At 44.1% G+C, this 10,612-nt stretch overlaps 1 long non-coding RNA gene across 2 annotated transcripts in view; it reads right to left on the bottom strand.

The window, feature by feature from the left end:
- Positions 1–210: 210 nt before the first annotated feature.
- The window catches only part of LOC137151922 (uncharacterized), a 75,667-nt gene continuing 65,265 nt past the window's right edge, over positions 211–10,612 (bottom strand). The window contains exons 3-6 of one of the 2 annotated variants that reach the window (XR_010919409.1): positions 8,354–8,391; positions 6,340–6,455; positions 417–573; positions 211–291 (exon numbers count right to left, since the gene is read on the bottom strand). This is a non-coding gene — a long non-coding RNA (uncharacterized lncRNA). Of the gene's footprint in view, positions 574–6,339; positions 6,456–8,353; positions 8,392–10,612 lie in introns of both variants that reach the window. The other variant, XR_010919408.1, reaches the window with a different exon arrangement.

Genomic DNA, 10,612 nt, shown 5'->3' with positions numbered 1-10,612 from the left:
CAACTGCACTTACAGCCATCTCCCAGGAGGAACAAACTGAATTATGGTAGTGTCACACCTACACTCCTTGCTGATACCTGCGCAAAGATAAAGTATATGATAGCTCTCCTCTAGCTATAGACGAAATAAATATCTTGTATTAATATTGCAATTTTCATGCACAGACTGTTCAAGTCATGTCTACCTTTGCAATACAGCCAACTCTGGGGTACAACATTGCACCTGTTTAATAGCAGCACCGCACAACAGTGTAGAATAGGAAGTAAAGAGACTCTATTCAGCTGAAACTACCTGTGGAATTAAACAGAGGCAGAATGTATGTCACTGAAATGGAATTTAGCCAGCACACCAGGGAATCTTTAATGGCCACAAGAAATCAGAACCTTGTTTTTTTTATCTCATCCAAAAGACAGTACCTGCAGTACAATGCTGGGAACTGCATACTGAAGTACAACAACTACTTCCTGCAGCACTGGTATGTTCCGTGGAAGTCTTTTCATTCATCGAGTGCCTAAGCCCACATCTGCTTGCTTGTGATATCAGATAAGTTCATAGGCAGAAGAAGTATAATGGCTGCAGATGAAACAGAAAAAGAACGAGTCATTGCCCTTTCTCAAGACCCAGACATTCAGATCATACAGTATTAATTCATGTATTTCTTGATTTGATGCATTCATGTCACTGACAGTACTGCAGAATCCACTCAATTTACTTACATTTTTTAGAGGCGGTAGCCTGCACACAGGTACCGCAAGATGATAAAGTGTGATAGCTCTCCTCTAGCTCTAGAGGAAATAAATATCTTGTATTTATATTGCAACTATGAAGCCTCTCCTCCTTCCCTCTCAAACATCTCCCTGAAGGGAAAAAAAACTCTGTAGAACTACAAGTCTATTAAGGGTGGATCAGAGAACAGAGTATGACCCAGAGCACACTGAAGTTAGAAGTTCCTGCCTTAGGTTCCTAGATACTACAGTGATTAGCATAATATAATTATGTGGTTAAGATAATACAGATAATGTGAATGTTCTGACCTTACAAAAAGTTAGATGCAAACTCATTCTAGACTATCAGGAGTTGAAGGTCACAACACATATCATTGGAAAGGTATATTTTGCTAAGGTTGCAATAATGTCTTTAAATTGAACCTATTATATCAGTGTCATTATTTTTATGCACACAGTATGGCGGACATGCAATCAAATAGGTAATTTTTTTGGTACCGTAGATTTGCTGGAATTGTATATCCAACAAAAAGAACGCAGTCATTTCTGAGTTTTAATGTACTTACCTGGGCCTCAGCAGTGGAACTCGCCGTCAATAATACTTAGACATCTTTTTGTGACCCTGGGGCAAAATATGCTTATGGTCTCAGCATTAAAATGGGCTTTCCAGCTCCCTGCTTTTTTGTGGAGCATTCAGTGACCCAAATGACATAAATATGCGGTGTCGGCTCACTGACAGCAATAGTGCAGCAAATCTCTTTGCCATCACTTGTTTAGTGTACGTGTCCCTGCTTGGCAGCTTATGTGATGCAATATCAAACGCCATTTAATAGCAGCAGGGGAATGAGGGGTGCCCTCTAAAACAGATAGCAGAGGAGCAGCGCAAGGTAATCGACCTCACCCAAGGTATCAGGATGGCCATCGGCACTTTTCTTGTGAGGCTTGGTAAAAAATGGCAGAGGGCTCCAAGAAGACAAACTGGTGGAAATCTGGCAACCCTTCATAGACAAAATATGAAAAGCCAAGAAGGAAGACTGTGCTTTAACTCAGCCCAGAATGGACAGAAGCTACACAGAGGATGTGCACTATTAAAAACAGAGGTCCCAGTCCTCTTCCCACTGAAGGCAATGAGAGTTCTGCCCTTGACTTTAGAGGGAGAGAATTAGGCTCAGAAGTTACAAACTATGCTTTCAGGCCCTGCATCCCTCTTCATTATTTATTCACTTCTATCCACTTGATAGTGGAAAATTCTGACTGACCAAAAGTACACTAGTCAGAAATGGAGAGTGAGTAATTCGTTATGCAGCACAAATCACAATTAGAGTAAGTGATTTAGATTTGGGTCTGATGCTGAGGTCTAATGTTTCCACTCTGTACTTGGAGAACAAAGCCGACAATTCCTCACTGACATGTGTAAGACACCAAACATTCTCATCCACATGGACAGTGTATAAGGCCCAGCTTGCAGCACAACTGGGAAAACTTTCTCATGTCCTGCCTAAATTGCACTGCGACCCCCCAGTTGAGGACGGTGAGCCAAAATGGAAAAAGTCTGGCATAAATATTTAACTAACTTGAGATGGGTGTTTCTAATTACTAGCTAATTATTTTATGCCAGTCATAAAAGATGTTTGGGTCTTTTCAGGGGGTCACATGAGGATAATGCAGTTCAGCAAAATAAATGGATAAGTGAAACAAGTCTCCATGCTAATTAATATTAATAAATGGATCAAGAACCAGCATCCTTTTGAAAATATGAGATCAACAGGACTCCAAGTGTGATTCATTATGATCAGTGCTGTGATGACAAACATTACAGATCTCCTTATGTTAAGCCTCTATTTCATACAGCATCTCTGGGAAGTGCTGTCTTGTTTGGGCGAGAAGGGTAGACATCATCCCTCCACAAGTTGTAACTAACAAGGTGGGGGTTCCAGACAAATCAGCAGGAGAGTGTGTGTGTGTGTGTGTGTGTGTAAGTATAACTCCCTGAGTTGGCTTTTTATAAATGATTAGATTGCTGGGGAATGTGTATATGTGTGTGTGTGTGCGCACATGCACAGCACCACCAACCCGGTTGACTTGTTTATCTAGTAAAAATAGTTGGACTGCAGGTGAAGAACCAAAGACTTCCCTTGTGACTTCCCCTCCCTGATAGCCCAGGCCCAGCTCCTTGTTCTCCAGTAATCTGCAGTTGTTCTCCAGTTTTCAGATGGTGGGATTGGCTAGCCAGTTTCATTCCCAGGCCTGAATGATCCTGAGCGGTGCATTCTTTCCCTGTACTCAACCAACAGCATTATTTCAGAGCTAAAAACAGCTTCTCACACATCCCATTCAATCTCCTTGCCACTCCACCTCCTCTGCCCCTGCTAGGATGAAACAGAAGGGCCTGATTATGGCAGTCAATCCATGTGAATGCGGGGTGGAGAGGCATAGACTCTACATCTAGGCAGGCAGATGTGTTTTACATTGCAGGTTTTTCTGTTAATAGCTGCAACATGGCAGCAGTTCCCCAACATAAGCTAGGACTTCCCTTTTTCTCTTGCAAGGAAGAGAACATGGAGATGCATTCTCTTGCTTTCACCTAGGGCAGTTTCTCTTCCTTTGTCATCTATTTTTCACCTGCCTGGTACTATCTGATAAACATTTCCTTTTTCTTGCCAGTCTTTCTTAGCTAGATCTCTCATGGTTCCTGCAACATGATACGCCATCTCTAGAAGATTTGTCCCTACTAGAGCTTTTTAGAACTAATTAATTGATTGCTATTAATTTGAGTTAGCTAACACATTTGTACACATTACTTTGGACACTACAAATACTAGGGTAAACCACAAACATGTATGTCCTGCAACAGATGTTGGTGGAATCAATGTTCAGATTGGCATGTAGAAAAGTGTTAGAGAACACAAATTACCTGGCAATCAGCTAGGGTTAAAAGTCTCTAGGGGAGGCATTCCCTTCGTTGCAGGATCAGGCCCCCCTTTCCTTGTCAGATATGGAGCTGCTTCCTTTATGGCTTGTGTTAACAGTGTGTCTGTCTTATGCATGACTTCATAATGTCTGTCTTATGCATGACTTCAGACTGCAGCTACTCTGGCAAAAATGGGACCCATAATTGACCACCAGTGCAGCTCCATTAGCGGTAGCCGTGATGCAGAGAACTTTGGCAAAGGGTCTCCTCCTTCTTCTCTGCAAACAGCTGTCACCTCAGACCTGACAAACTCACTACACCAAACACCCCTTACAACAGCATTGTTATCCACCAAGATTTACATGTAAGGTATCTTCAGATGTTGTCAAGTCTCATAATCATTGCGAGATGTACGTACAGGTAACATTTAAGGAATAACGTATGTATATTGACAGCATGCTTTATGGACTTGGAGCAGAAGTTAGTCACTGGGGTAATTTGTTTCAATTTAAGCAAGAAGGAGTTGTCATACATGCCTAGTCAGCCAGCAAGATAATGCAAGGTTCTATAGTCTATCCTTGTCACAGTCCATGGAAAACCATCAGAGATAATGACAAACAATCAAAACCATTTAATGGTAGAAAATTAACTCTACAACAAGGCAGGATTTCACTCTGAATGTGACTAGAAACAAAAGACTGCTTTCAGTAGAACAGAGGGGAGGGAAAGGCACTCTATCTGCATCCTTTTACTGAGACATGGTAAAGGGGGATGCTTTCATGAACGTTTGGGTCCTGGTTTTTGAGCAACCAGCCAGCTCTGCAATGGACTGAACTCAAACTGGGGGAAAATCTACTTCATTAGCTAGGAAATGTAACCACTGATAAGTGTAGTCCCAGGTTCAAGTTTTATGTTTTGTTTTGTGTCCGAACCACTAGTTTCCATCTCTCTCTCTTGTTTCTAATTAAATCTTTATTCTGTCTTAAATAAGCCTACTTTTGTTTTATTAGAAGGGCTCACAAGGGCCGTGTGGTTTACAGGAGTGGTGGCATGAGGTAAAACTGGTAAACTGGGGCACGCTGCACCTCTGGGAGCAGAGGATCTGGAATTTCTGTGAGTAGCCAATGTCAGGGGCTGGATATCACAGGAGAGGGATTCAAAGGGAGTCGAGGATTGGGGTATACCTATAGTTAACCCGCAAGGTGAAGTTAGGGCTGGCCAGAGGAGAGTGCTTGAGTGGCTGAAAGGCTGGTCTTAGGGAACTGACGCGCTGCTACCACAAGAAAGACTCCCTGTCACTGGAGGCAGGGCATAACGAGATGACTTACAGTCCTGGGTACCCTGAGAACTGTCACAGTAGCAACAACTGTGGTAGCTGTAGAGCAGATTGGTACAGACATTTTTACCTACTGCTATATATGAGCTTAGAGGACAGGGAAGCAAAAACTCCTGAGCCCTGTCCGCACTACAGCTGCAAGTACATCATCACTAGGGCAGCCACCTGGAGTGAATTACAAGTCCTGTTTCTCCTGGTTGTGGGGGGGTCTACACTGCAATTGTATAGGCCCCCCTAGCCCAAGCCCCATGAGCCTGAGTCAGCTGACTTGGGCCAGTCACGGGTGTTTTACTGCAGTATAGATATACCCTTAGCTAAGATTCCCTGGGGAAATAAATGGTGTTCAAAAACAAACAGCACAGCTCGAATGATTTCTCCTCTTTTCACAATCCTGAGGTTTTGTAATTGCTCCCTCCATGGCCATTTTGCTTTGTAAGATGCAGAGTAAAGATTTCCATTATAGTTGTGTTTATTTAATTGCTATCAGTTTTTTAAGGGAAGTTAGAGCTGGTGATAGTGCCAGGCTGTCAGCCTTAAAGAATTTAGCCACCGTGGCCACAATAGTGCCACTGGAAGATTCCCCACTACAATCCCTTGCCCACGTATCTCAGTTCTGAGCGGGACTGTCCAACTCTAGGGGTCAGAAGGATACTCATTATCTACGGTCCAATCAGTCCTTGGCCCCTCTTCTGACATAGCCTGGACTGGGGCAATTAGTCTGAACTTTAGAGGTGGTTTTTGTGATATGGAAATGTGTCCACTTGGAACTGGACTGAGACCCACCAAATTTCAGCTGGATAATTTCCAAGACCAAAATTATTTCAGGTATCAGCACACTGAACAGTAGACTGCAATGTAGCCTTCCCAACTAGGTTATATTGAACATTCTCCTCAGGAACTCCACACCAGCCAGGCATAACTATATAATTCTGCAGGAGAAATACAGACAGGTTTTAATTCCATCTGGTGGCAACTTTCAGATGACCCTGGGTTCATACTGAATTAGAACTGAAAGGCTCCATATCCCACTCCCGATCTCCTGAGCCATCCAGTCCCTTTATTAACCTACATTTAGAATTTTCAAAGACCCAAAGCCCTTAGCTAATAAATCAATAAATAAAACGAGCAAAGGACGATTGGAACACAAAGACACAAGTGAGGAAATATCACCATATGAAGCTGGTTGAATGTCAAAACTTTCTCTCTACACATGCACAGCATCACCTTCCAAGGAGGGGGTCTGCCCTGAGAATGTTAAAATGGTCTTTAGTGTCAGTGTTTTCCTGACCCTTCATTGTTTCTGGGTACCCAAACAGCCAGGGCTGGGGGAAAAGCATAACCCCCCATCCTCCCCATGAACCCCATACCTCTTTATCATCTATGAATGGCAAGATGACTGCACCCTCTTGAATTTGTTATAGTCTTGGCCATCATGATCCACACATTTTTCACCTCCAGTCTTCGTTATTGTAATGATCTGTACCTAGGAATAAAACTGCCACTATTAAAAAAAACTACAATTGGTTCAGTACACAGCAGCCTATCTGCTCGCAATACAGACCTCCAAAAGTACATCAGCTTGGTGCTGCACTCTCTTCACTGGCTTCCCATTGAATAACAGGTCAAAGTGAATGGTTTGGGCCCATCTTCAAAGCATGATGTGGGTTGATACAAGTTACCTGGAGAATCACATCATCCTATGTGAACATGACCTCTGATGACAGCTAAGCTTCACTAGAACAATGAAACTGTCAACTTCCAAAATGCAATTTGTGAGTGTAGAAGATTGGCCAATGGACCTTGGTGATTGATCAATGGATCTGGAATTCATTTCACTCACTGAACAAAGGAAGTTGACTATGACCGTCAGCTTCACAGAGCAAAATACAAAGCCTCCTTCTACAAATACCTTTCCTGCAATAACCCTACCGCCATCACAACCAATTAGAACAAATGCCCCTGCAGATTGCAAGGAAGAGGGATTGAGAAAGAGGAAACTGTATCTTTATAATTTTGAGGGGTACTAAGATAATGGAACCTAGCATGTGGGTAGCTGAGAAAGAACCTACGTAGACAGCAAGACAAGGAACAAATAAGCGTATTGCTTTTGTATTATAAAGTGAGGATTCTCTGCACATGTATAATAACTGTAACTCACTTCATACTTTATGCTGTTATGAATGCAATTTAGTCATTTCAGCAGGGCTGTCAGACTATGTGACTGGTCTCTGAGTTGACAGCTCTAAGTTTTATCCTCCTATCCCAGTGGGAGAGATTCGGGACGCAGACAAGTTTAATATCTCAGTTTGCAGAAACAAATCAGCATAATGTGAAGTTATGACAAATTATAGTGAACAAGTTTGCGTTATGTGGCTTTGAAGGGAGAAGGGATCCCGATGAATCCAACTGCATAGACACGGTTGCTGTGAACTCAGGATGGGGGATAGTGGGACAGACATTGAGACAAGCCACTTCTCATTTACAATTACTGTTGGCAATAGAGATGTGTCTGGAAAAGCTTGTGGTCAAAGACACATTAATATTTTGCACTTCTATGCCTTTGATTAGAGGATCTCAAAGCTCTGTGCAAACATTAATTAAGCCTCCCCAACACCTCTGTGAAGTGGGAATAGCATTATCAGTACATTTAACCCTTTTATTTTCTTGTGCATTAAATGCTGGCTGAATGGTGCTGGACTGACAGCCCTGAAGCCTGAAGTCCTGAATCTCTCCACAGAATAGGTACAGTAGGAGAAGTATCAGTACAAGTTTCCTCCAGACTGCCCAGCCAACATGCACTGGGAACACAGCCTGTAAGGATGAAAGGTTAGTTTAAGGCCCAGGCCCATTCAGTCATTGGCCTCTCAGGTGAGACTGCCAACCAAGGGACCAGTTATCACCAGTTTGTAATAGTGGTTTTGGTGATGAGGACATCTGTCTATTGGGAACTAGACTGAGATCCATCAATGCCTTTTCACCTAGGCCACCACTCAGCCACCACGTGGGAACCTCTTTTAGTCATTTCTGTCATAATATGAATTAGCTATCTGGAGGGAAAAGCCTGTTTATCTGTTCCCAAGCCCCTGTGTTATGCAGCCCCCAGAATGAAGTTCTTCTGGACGAGCCTGAAGGATACAATCCCTGATCTCAAATATGTGGGTACTTCACAACACATAGGAAATCAGCAGTTGCATAGGTAGCCAGATAATAGGATTCTTTCCATTGACTTCATTGGGTTTTAGCTCAAACTCATGTTTAAGATCAGGGAGCAATTCTGAGCCCTGAACAGAGAAGGAGAAGAGATGCCACCTCCTCCTGTACTAGCTAGGTACTTCCATGGCCCCCATCACCATAGTGCTTGAGTTGTTCCCAAGTACTTACCATTAACCACACTCTTCATTCCTTCCTTCCTTCTCTGCCTGTAAAAGAAAGAGCTTGAGTAGTTCATAGTGGTTGTTTCTGTCGGTTGTCTATGTCTGTGAGAGAGTGAGTGGGTGTGTTGCATGGCTCTATGTGTGAAGAAATTACTGAGGTCAGGGAAAGTTAAGTCAAAGAGAGGAGTTCTGTATGGAGTTCTGAATGTGGCGAGGTCCTTGGTCTGTCTAATTGCCTGCAGGAGTAAATTCCATAGTCTAAACTCAGCTGTTGTTATTTCATTATTCCAGTGGAATGTGGCTGTCATGGGAGATCACGATTGGGGATGAAGAGATGAGTTCTTGGGTAGTTATGGCCAGGTCCATGAGGGGCTTTGAACCGGTCCCTGTGTTCAGTGAGAAGCCTGTGCAGACAGCAGAGTACTGGGATTCCATGTTCACAGTGGCCAGTGTTGCTGAGCAGACAAACTGTTACGTTTTATACCAGATGGTGCTTTTTCAGGGTGTGTGGCTTCATGCCTCCAAGTGTTTGCAGGTGCAAGACAGACTTCAGATATCCCCAGGCACTGAACCCTTTCAAAGGAACTGGATGCAAGTTCAGATTAAAGACAACATTCACTGCAATCGTTATGACTATAGTAATTACCTGTGCTATGTCATATAGCATATCATTAAGAGATTGTATCAGTATAATGGAGACAGGATAACGGTCTCCTGCTGGTATTTCAACACACAGGCCAAGTGTTAATAGTTGTTTGCCAAAGAGCAGAGGCCGATCCTTTGATACCTTCTGAACCAACAAGTTTCTCCGTTACAATAATAATAGTGCTAACATCATTGTGTCAGCTAGATGCACACACAGTAGGGCGTGGCAGTTGCTCACCACATTGTGTGCATTGCAGCTGGATTAAAGAACAAGTTGATAGGTTCCCTCAGCCAGTCACACCCCAGATTGTCCATAAGAGTGTACTTTTTAAGTGGTATAATCTTTGCTTTTCTGAATAATCAGCCTTCCCATGAAGTCCCATGGCTCTTATTCACCAAATAATAGAGATGAGCATGTCCCAAACACCAAGATCCTGACTCAGAATGCATTTTTTAGTTATTTGGGGAGGGGGGGATGTGTGTGGAGGGGGAAGGTTAGTTGCAAGAGAAAATGGTGTGAGGCTGTTTCTCACCTTCTCATAAATCAAAAAGGGCTGAACACAATTGACTGAGCTTTCCAGAAATTGTTGCCTTTCCATAGAGACCAGGCATGGGAAATGTAAGCCTCCAAGGAGAATTGTTTAGAAAGCTATGAGTGAGTAAAAACACAGGGATAAAATCAAAACTGATTTGCAACCTGCACGGCAGTGATTGCAGCTGTGACTGCTAGAATACATAGGCATTCCAAAATTCGGTAACCGGCATCCTTGTTCGGTTTTGGGGGAGTAATAGTGGTTATGCTGAGATACGGTCCTGGCCTATTTAATCGGTTCAGTCCCTGCAGCAGGACTGGTCTGGGGATGGATTACTCCCTTCTCTGCCATTTGAAGGCAAAGTAAACTCACTGTTTGGTTTCTCAGCCACTAAATTGCTCAGCAACAGCAAAGGCCATGGATTGTCACTGACCTCTTGGAATGGGCAGGTCCGGAGCTCTTCCTGCCCCCAGTCTGACAGCACACACCAACACCTGCTAGCTCTGGCTCAGGAAACTCGGAGGGATAATTTATCCAAAGAAGAGCAAGGAGGTGGGAAGCCCCTTCGGTGTCCAAGAGCTGCCCAGGGAGACATGATGTGGATGTGAGCGATGATGCCTCCTGGCTGGTGGAGAAACACACCAGGCAACACCACATGTTACACCCTTGCAAAGGGGCAGCCCATGCACCCCCCAGCTCAGGGTAGTCCTGCCGGTGTGTCCTGGTGCATAGGACTCGGGCTGTGCCCCTCCTTGCACAGACATGATACCCTCTGGGACACGGGGCTCTGCAGGCCGCACTAGCCAGCCTCCTGCTTGTGCTCCCCAGTGCTTGGCTGCCATATGGTGGCTGCCTCCAGTGCAGGTGTGGCGGTGGGCCCTGGATACCACATCCCCTTCAACGCCCACTCACCCATGGACAGCCATAATCTGGCCTTAATGCTGTAAAACCAGCTGCTGAGGAAGATACACACATTTCCTCAGGAATGATCCTGCCTAAAGCCCAGTGCCCCCCTCTTCCCCCACCGCTGAGCACTGCACAGTCCTGGCTGGCGAGTCCTGAATGCCCAGCACACAACAGAGGCAAAC

The sequence above is a fragment of the Emydura macquarii genome, unplaced genomic scaffold (assembly GCF_026122565.2).
Source record: "Emydura macquarii macquarii isolate MOO-44397 ecotype Brisbane River unplaced genomic scaffold, CSIRO-AGI_Emac_v2 contig_1119, whole genome shotgun sequence".
Taxonomy (NCBI): Eukaryota; Metazoa; Chordata; order Testudines; family Chelidae; genus Emydura; species Emydura macquarii.
This window is presented reverse-complemented; position numbering and strand designations above follow the sequence as displayed.